This window comes from Elephantulus edwardii, unplaced genomic scaffold (assembly GCF_000299155.1).
Source record: "Elephantulus edwardii isolate Elephantulus edwardi_28Jun2011 unplaced genomic scaffold, EleEdw1.0 scaffold00118, whole genome shotgun sequence".
Lineage (NCBI taxonomy): Eukaryota > Metazoa > Chordata > Mammalia > Macroscelidea > Macroscelididae > Elephantulus > Elephantulus edwardii.
In genome coordinates this window covers 2,234,489-2,243,816 of record NW_006399868.1, presented here as the reverse complement: position 1 = coordinate 2,243,816, position 9,328 = coordinate 2,234,489, and the positions used below count along the sequence as shown (strand labels likewise).

General features: G+C 42.8%; 1 pseudogene; it reads right to left on the bottom strand.

Annotated features, from left to right (window-relative positions):
* Positions 1–1,037: 1,037 nt before the first annotated feature.
* On the bottom strand, positions 1,038–2,934 carry LOC102853903 (annotated as a pseudogene).
* Between the last annotated feature and the right edge of the window lie 6,394 nt (positions 2,935–9,328).

Here is a 9,328-nt window from a genome sequence, read left to right as displayed (position 1 = left end):
TGAATTCTGATACATGCTACAACATGGATGAATCTTGAAACCATTGTGTTGAGTGAAATAAATCAGATAAAAAAAGACAACTGTTATATCATCCCACTTAAATGAAATACCTAGAATAGTTAAATGCAAAGGGATGTAAGTTTATTAATAGTTTCTGGGAACTAAGGAAGTAGGGCTATCAACTGAATAGATACTGAGCTTCTGCTTAAGGTGATTTGGAAAAAGGCTAAAAATGACTAGAGATGATGGTTGCACAACGTGACATGTATTAACTAATGTCACAGAGTTACACACTTAAAAATGGTTAAAATGGCAAATTTTGTGTTCTATGTTTCCACAAAAGAACAGTTCCCGAGTCAATTCTGATGTGTAGTCAGATGGTGCTTCTCTGGTGGGTGAGAGAAGACATTTCTAATGGGCTCTGATGCTCACCTGGCCTGTGTGAGGTCACTGACCACTGTGACCCGGGCAAAGAATTAACACTTTCTAAGAATCAATTTTCAATTTTGTAAACTGCGATCATACTCTCTTATAAGATTATTGAATGAGCGAATGACACAGTAGTGTGAAAACATGTAATAACTATGAAGAACTGGGCATTATTATTATTGGGATAAGCATACCTTCGCTGTCCAATTCTTTTTGGAGGACCAGGAAAATAGCTCTGTAGCTGAGCTCCAGGCCCTCAGTATTTCTGTCCTCCAGTTCATCCTCCACAGCGTACTATTTCAACCCACCTCAATGACGCCTTTGCTCAACAACTATTCTACCTTTAATTTTACTAAGCAGAAGATTATAGAATTTATACTGAAGTAAGTCCACTCTGAAACCAAACTTAATGCTTTTGAGTCAATCCTGGCTTCTAGTCACCCTGCAGGACTGGAGATCTGGCCCAAGGTATGGGGTTTCCAAGGCTGCGACTCTTTAAGGAAGAATACTGCCACATCTCCTTCCAGCAGAGACACTGTTGGGTTCTAACTGCTGACCTTTTGTTTTTAACTAATGATCCTTTATTGAAATATTTTCACCAGCAGTTCTTAGCTACCTGGGCATGCCGCAGCACCACTGTTGATATCTTCTATGATGTCATGAGGGTGATGGCCATCAGCATTGCAGTCCACAGAATTCCCAGGATCTCTTTAATAGTTCCAGAGAGTTCTCTGGCTAAAGATCAGTGCCACCAATCTCATCAAAGGTGACCTTCCTGCTGTGTTTAGTATTTTTCTGCTTCTTTCTGTCTTCTTTAGGGCTTAGATGATCAGGGCAGAGGCAGAAGGCACCCCCTCAATCTGGGCCTGTCTGTTCTGAATGGTCAGATTCACAATAACCTTTAATCTCTTCCAGGCACTGGTGGCCCTGGCAATGTCATCACTGATCTTTTTTGGTGGCAGACTCAGAGGGCCAATCTGGGGGACCAGAGTGGATGCTGGACGTAGCACTGACTTACCCACCGGTACACCTCAGGTACATGACTTTGATCTCGTTGGGGTTGAACTTGGGTGGCCTGGCGGAGGTGGCTGGTCAGATGAACCCAGATGTGGAACCACCCACCATTGACCTTTTGAGTAGCTGCAAAGTGCTTAGCTACTGTGCCATCAGGGTGCCTCTTAATCTACTTAATCTACTTCAGCTCTCCTAAACTTAGAACATAGAGTGCTTTTCAAACTGTGCCAGTTATTTCCTAAATATGGTCCATAGACATCCAATCATTACCATCTAGCCAGGTGACCAGCAAGTGTTTGAAGTCCTGTGACTTGAAAGTGTTGTGTTGGAGGAAATGCAAAGGTGACTCAGATGGACTTGAGCAAGAAGGCCACCATGTAGAAGTTCAGCAATGTTTCATTTTGGTTCGATGTAATCCCAGGAGCCATTATAGATTTCGCTATCGTTTTACCTATGTATTCCTGAATGCAAAGCTGTGTGTGGTCACATTGTTCTCAAAGAGTTCTTGGATAGATTTGTAAAGGTAAGTGACTACATGTCACTATTAATTTGTTGTTGTTAGGTGCTGTCAAGTGTGACCCCTGGTCACCCTCTGAGCCGTGTCCTGTGCTGTGTCGTCCTCGTCATCTCTGACACACCTGTGCCCATGCTGCAGTCCCTCCGAGGACAAAGTCATTAACTATTTCCTGTGTTTTAGGGATTGATATAGTTGGCTAGGCCAGCTTCATGGATGTGTGACTGGGGCGGTCAGTCACACAGGGCCCTAATCTCAGAACAGGCTTCTAGTTCTGGTGATCAGACTTAATTCAGAGATGGAGTTTAGAGTATTTTGGAGACTGTCTGGATGCCATATTTAGAGACTTCTTCAAAAGAAATATTATTTCTCTCTGTTCAGTCTTTGAAACTCCGCATGGTAGTAAATTCGATGTTAACAGTGTCTAATATGGTATGTCTAATATGATACCTAAAGACATTTTTTTGCTTGCAGAAAGTTTGAGCATATTTGCAAAAGTGGTTTATTAGGATGATTCGGCTCCAAATAACAGGAAACGATGCTAAATGGCTTAAGTAATACAGAAATATATTATCAACCAAGGCGGAGGATGGAGGAGAGCACTTTCAGGGTGGTTAATGTAAAGACAATGACATCATCACCTTGGGCTCCTTTAACCTCTTCAACACCTTGGAGTGATCTCCTTAGAGAACCTTCTAGCTACCAGACAGGGAGCTTTGCTAGTTTATAGGGAATTGCATTGCTAATGCAAAACTGTCACTTCCCTAGTGACTCAAATCCACTAATGTCCACAGGAGAAAGGTGGGCAAACCCCTGCGTGATTTACAGCCTCCAAAAGCCCACTGGAGGGTCAGCTATAAGCTGATTCTGATACAATGACCATTAATGTTACAAGATGACTGTCAGAGGTGGCCTGACATCATGCGCAGATCAGGCCACGTCTCGCAGAAGTAAAGGAACCTCGCTTTGCTGTGCATCTCTCTTTGATCCTTTCTAGAAGCTCTCCAGCTTAACCTCCTCACATTTCATGCCCAGAACTGGGCTATCTACTTATTCATAAGCAGTCATTCTCTAGAGAAATGATACCACTATGATTGATTACATGACGGGTCAAGATTTTCCCAACTCTTAAACAATAGGACCTTAAAAGGGATATGCTATATAGGAAAAAAGTAAAATGACCAATTTAGAAGGGGACAGTTGTGGTTGTTTTTGTTGTTGTGTGCCATCGAGTCACCTGTGACTCATAGCAACCCTATGTACAACAGCCCTAAACCCTGCTCTACCCTTTGACAATATTTTTGTCTCCAACACACCTATCCCCATTACCCCAGTAACAGAATCAATCCATCTCATCAAGGGTCTTCCTCTCCTGCACTGTCCCTCCACCCTCCCAAACATGACGTTCCTCTCCAAGGACGGATCCTGCCTTGCAAAATGTCCAAAGTATGTCAGACGAAGCCTCAGAAATCTGGCCTCCAAGGAATAGCCTGGTTTCACCCAGACTGACATCATTGCTCTTCAGTACTTTGATAGCAGTCTCTGATAGCAGACTTTCCCAAAGTAATTCGCCTTTTAATATTCCTGGCTGCTGGTACCAAGAGTGTTGATTGTAGAGTCAAGCATACTGAAGCTGTCAACAATAGATCACAGAAAAACCTTGGGTCTTATTGTAAATATGGTCCCAAGCAACCTAAAAAAATATCTCTGAGCCTCTGTCTTCATGGCTCTGGACATAGGTAGCAATACTCTCTCAATCAAGCAGCTGTGAAAATGAAGTGAGATAACACACACAAAGCAATTGTTCTGTTAGGTGCTGTCCAGTCGGCTCTCCCTCGTAGTGACCTCACGTTGAGCAGGACACCTTACCTGGTCCTGTGCCATGGTCACGGTCATTGCTGTGGTTGGCTACTGTTGTAGCCACTGTGTCAATCCACCACTGAAAGTCTTCCTTTTTGTCACTGGCCCTCTAGAAAGCATCCTGTCCATCTGAAAGAATTGATTTCTTCTGATAAGGAGCTGCTCTTCTTTCAAGATATGTTTTTCCTTCTGGCAGACTGTGGTAAAAAAGCAAAGACGTCACAGGGATGCCTGATGCAAGTCATGGTTATTTTTGGTGTTTTCATTCACATTTTGGAAGTTGGATGATGAAAAAGAAGACTAAAGGAGAATGGAGACATTTGAATTATGCTGTTGACAAAGATTATTGAACATAGCGTGGAATGTGGTAAGAAATTAAAGCAGATAGTGGGCTACTTTGCACACATTATTGCCTTCAACATTGTTTTATTAATGGCATACTTAATTACCTGCTTCCTAAGTGGCAGTTGTGATGACTGTTTTCCTTTTTCCAAATATGTAAATGCACAATTGCCCCACATAATTGTTAATCTATGTAGGTAAGCACTCAGGAAATACCAACATCTAGATGTGGTGACTTAATGGTAAGAAGTTGCACTGTCAACCCAAAGGCATGCGGTTTGAATCCACCAGCTGCTTTGTGGAAGAAAGATGGGTAATCTCCTCCTGTAAAATTGACAGTCTACGAAGACCCTCTGGAGGGTCAGCTATCGACCACTTCTGGCCCAATGGTACACACAGCAACAACCTGTCACTGTTAGTGTGTAACTCAGTATTACATGAACAGGTTTTCTTAAGGTGGAGACCCCTTGTGTAAGATACATAATGCTCTAACATCTAGAACAAGAATTCTCCTCCTGTCATGTCATGAACCTTTACCCCGTCCACATCCTTTCTCCTCGACCTTGTTAATTTAGACGTAATCCCAAATCCTACTTGGGCTGAGTAACCAAAGATTTGTGAAGAAACATTTTAGAGATGATCCCCAAAGAAAGGAGAAGGAAACATGACCCTACAAGAGAGAAGAGAAAGCACTGATTTGTTGTTTCAAATGAGCATTAATTAAGCACTGGCTGTGTGCAGACTATGAGCACCACTCTAGGTTAGGGTATGTGTGTGAGCGATGGGTGAGGCGCAGTAAGAGTTTTGATCTTCAGGCATCTCCAGATACTGCAGATATGTGAATAGCTAACTGTGATGGAAGGCTGATGCAGTAAGTGCTAAATGAAAGAACCACCAATGAGTGAGAAGAGTGCAAAGAGGAAAAAGTGGATTTGGTTGGAGAAATGGGAGTGAGATTTACAGGGAGAGAAGTCAGGAAGAGGCAGAGCTGCAGATGCCCTTGGAAGCTTTGAAAGCACCCAATCTGTAGGGGGTGACAATGAGAAATGTAGGCCACGCAGCTAACTTCGTACAGAGAGGTACAAGAAACTGAGAATGCGGGTGGGAAAGAGCAGTTGAAATCCTGGGCCAGCTCGGGGGGAACTGCGGGACTGTCAGCCATACACCAGACTTCGAAGCTAGTGGCTGGGGCTGAGCGAAAATAGAACAAGCCTAGGAGACAGAGAAATGCATTTTAAACAAAATCAAGTTGAATTGCCTGGATATTGAAGCCTACGGGGAGTGGTGCAGTGGTGATGTGCTTTGAGTTCAGCAATCTTGGTCAAATTCATGTCCACCATTGACTGACTCTATCGCCTTGGACAAAGTGATCAAATGTTCTTGGCTTCAGATGTCTCATTCATAAATTGGGGATGATAATATTTTTCTGTCTTTCTTGGGAGGATATCAGAAAGAGGTCAGGTAACAAAAAGTGGTGCTATGTGGTAAAAAAATGCTCAGAAAGAAAAAATGTTCTAACTTATTAAGCATAGTTGATATCCTGCCATTGCCTGTTCCTATAACAGAGTGATTTGTGTTTTTTAAGAGTCAAATCTGCGAGCATCCACACTACCTTGGATGCATATTAGGAATCAAGTAGGTGGAGTTTTACTCCCTCTCTCTCTCAGTACACCCAATCTCCCAAGAAGGGAAGACATTCAAGCATGAAGAGGTGGAAAGTGAAGGGAGAGTCCCCTATTTTGCCTTGCCCTCTACTGTGTTCCACAAGCCCTGAACTTGTACTGTCTTCTACAGGTTCTCAGACTTCACCTTGGGTGGTCAGAGGTTGTCACCCCTCTTTCTGACCACTAGAGGGTGCCCTGACTTGACCCTCCCGATGCAGAAACCTCAGAATCAGATGTTTGGTTCCTTTGATGGGAATGACTAGGCAGGCGGTGCTGAGAGCAGAGACAGTGGGGAGAGAAAGGCTTGGTGAAGCCAGCCTGGATCTGGGGTCGGTATAGACGGGGCATGGCCATCTTGGCTAAGGTGCAGGCTAGGGCTGGAGGATGAAAGCATGACTCCTGAAGGGACTAGGAATAGCTTCTGGGACCAGCTGGGCAAGATATTGGATTCTGATGTGGGTCTTAAAAAATAGTGGAAGAACTTTTTCATTCCTCTGTTTCTTTTTTTCTTCTCAAGGCTCTTCCACAATTCCACCCCGTCTTTAGAGCTAAATATTTAGTGATGAAATAAGTGAGGAACCAAGTACATACTAGGAAGCTGACATGTGATAAGGAGGTTGGAGAGAAAAGAAGGGGCTGGATAGGTGAATAAGAAGCAAAGAATATGCATTGAAAAACAAGGAACTCATGAAATATTATACAAAACGGGTGGCCTTGGAGGACATTATGCTGAGTGAAATATCTCTGTCACAAAAGGACAAACACCGCATAGTGCTACTGCTGTAAAACGGGACTCATATCAGGGTTGAGGGAAGACTGAGAAAGATGGGATAAATAATGTATACTGCATTGAAACAGATGAGGGAGAGAACTGTTTAAAAGAGATATGTGATTAGGTATTATTGTCAGGACAGGAGTCCAGAACGAAGGCTGCACAGTGGAGTGGACTTGGGGGGAGGGATTGTAAAACAATGAAAGAATTTTTCTTTTACTTTTCAAAGAGAAGAGGAATTGGGGGAGGGGTGGGCAGGGAGAAAAGTGCAACAATAAATGAATGGAAATCCAAAGTCTCTGTAAACTTCCATTAAAATTAAAAAAAGAAAAAATAGTTAATCTAACAAATAGAAAAAAATAAGAAAAAAAAAGAAGCAGTAGCAACAATAGCGAAGGATACATCTGAGGGCAGAGGAGCTGGAAGGACAATCAAGTTAGGGATGTCCTCTCTTCCTGGACTCATCAAAATGTGGTAATCAGTTGCAGCTGATTGGGTAACCACACAGGGAAAGGAATTCTGTTAACGATGGTTTCTCTCTTTCACACTTGCATCCTGCGTAGCAAAATGGCTTAAGTGTTGGAGTGGCTGTTCAAATCCATTCCATGAGAGAAGGATGAGGCAGTCTCCTATTATCCAAGATTTAGAGTCTTGGAAACACAATGGAGCGTTTTCATGAATCAGAATGGATTCAACAGCAGTAAGTTTGGGGCTTGGGTTTTACTTACAAGCAAAGACACTGGCACTATACTGATAGAAGTGAAGCTCTCGTTCGACCCCCAAATAAACAAACTTGGAGAGAAAATAGCAGAGAACTGCTCTTGGGAGGACTATCCAGAGGAATTTGGCATTGTACCCTTAGCTGACGTGCAGTCAGGACGTCCCAGAACGACTATACTAATTGCTCATGGCTATCCTCCAAGTGGCTGGAGGATGCCCGTGCCTGCAGGTTACTAAATTAGTGTGACTATCATTCCTGACTGTGCTAACATGATTATAGTCAGCTGTTTTGGCATGTGTGTTTTATATGTCAAAGATGAGATACAAATGTTAGAAATGGCTTTCATTAACCTATCCTCACAGTTTGACATGCAACTGGCATATTGCTGTTATTAAAATCCTATGAGGACCACGATACCACATGGTGATAGCAAACATTATACTGATAGAATACGTCAGTCACAGAAAGGACAAATGTGTGATCCCAGCTACATGAACTATCGGGAATGGGCAAATCCACAGAGACAAAGTTTATTTGTGGTTATCAGGGGCTGGACCATTGTTGTTGTTAAGTGCCATGGAGTTGTAGATGACCCGTAGAGACCCTATGAACGAAAGTCTTGAACACAAAACTTTCATCTTTTCTCCAAGTTTATAAAGTTTTCAGAGGCAAGCTTTTTTTGGAAGTGGATGCCACTATTGCTTCCAAGCTTGTTTTATCCAGGAAATCCACAAAAACCAGTGGCCCAAAGTCCCAAAAGCATTTTTAAGTATGTGGCCAAATCCAATCAGCTCATACCCTATTGTGAGCAAGAGTCACACCCAAGTCTCAATCCCAAACCAGAAAGCACATGTTCGCAGAATCCCTAAGTTTCACTCATCTTCCCAGCCTAGAAATAGCCCCAGACTGGTGGCCAAAACCTGGAATAACAAGGCATTATTGCCTCCAAGGGGTAATGAGTTTCTATTTGAGACATAAAACAATTTTGGAAATAGGTAGTAAGATTGGTTCATGTGGGGCTCTAAAATAAAACTGATATGGAAACATGTACTTTCTTTAGCTACTATCTTGAGTAAACTGTCTCTAGGCCTTTGAAAGCTCACAATGTAAACTTCAAGGTTTCTAATGCCACATAAGGGAGAAGGAAATTTGCAAATCAATTTGGTTTAAACATCTAATGGGAAGAATGACAATGTGTCTGGTTAAATATGTCTCTTTGGCTTATCACTGACAGCATGTGCAGTCTAAAAATGGCCTTGACTTTCTTACGGTATAATTTACATACCATAAAATCCCTGCACTTAAGGGTACCATGCAAAGATTCTGAATAGATTTAGCAAGTTATACAACCATCATAATCTGCTTTCAAGAGGCAGTTTTAACATGTCAAATCCAAACGTGCTAAAGACAAAGCCTATCTGCTTTGTGGGGCTGGTTAAGGTCTTTGGAGTCTCGTTAGCACTGAGGGAGGTTTGCCAGTTTCTCATCCCATGTTTGTGTGTCTTCCTTCCTGCTCACACTGCCCCTCCTTCCGTTCTTCTTAGCGTAGAAGGCACAGAGGTGCAGAGCTGAATGATGGTCCCTTGCCCTTAACAGGTCCCGCTCTAATAAAGAAGACGGAATGAGAGAAACAGAGGGTCACATTCTAGAGTGGAAGTGCCACCTCTGCCTGGAGCTGCTGCCCTGTATTATGGGATCACATTGATTTCAGCCCCACCCCACACTGTACAGGTTTAAGGGCTCAGCTCAATAATCATTTACTGGGCACATACGTGTAATGTTTCAGGTACAAAGATGAGTAAGAACTCATTCCTGCACTGATCCAAGCACCTTTCATTCAACCTCAGGTAACTTAGTGTCAGTCATCGTTGTTGATTTAACTGATCCTGTGACCTAGTTCTGTATGGGAACCTTTGGCCCTGGTTAAATACAGGCCCTCTCTCGTACCATCTTCTGATAGTGGGAAAGTGCCTTCCTTATTTATGGACAATACGTGCTCCCTTGCTTTCTTT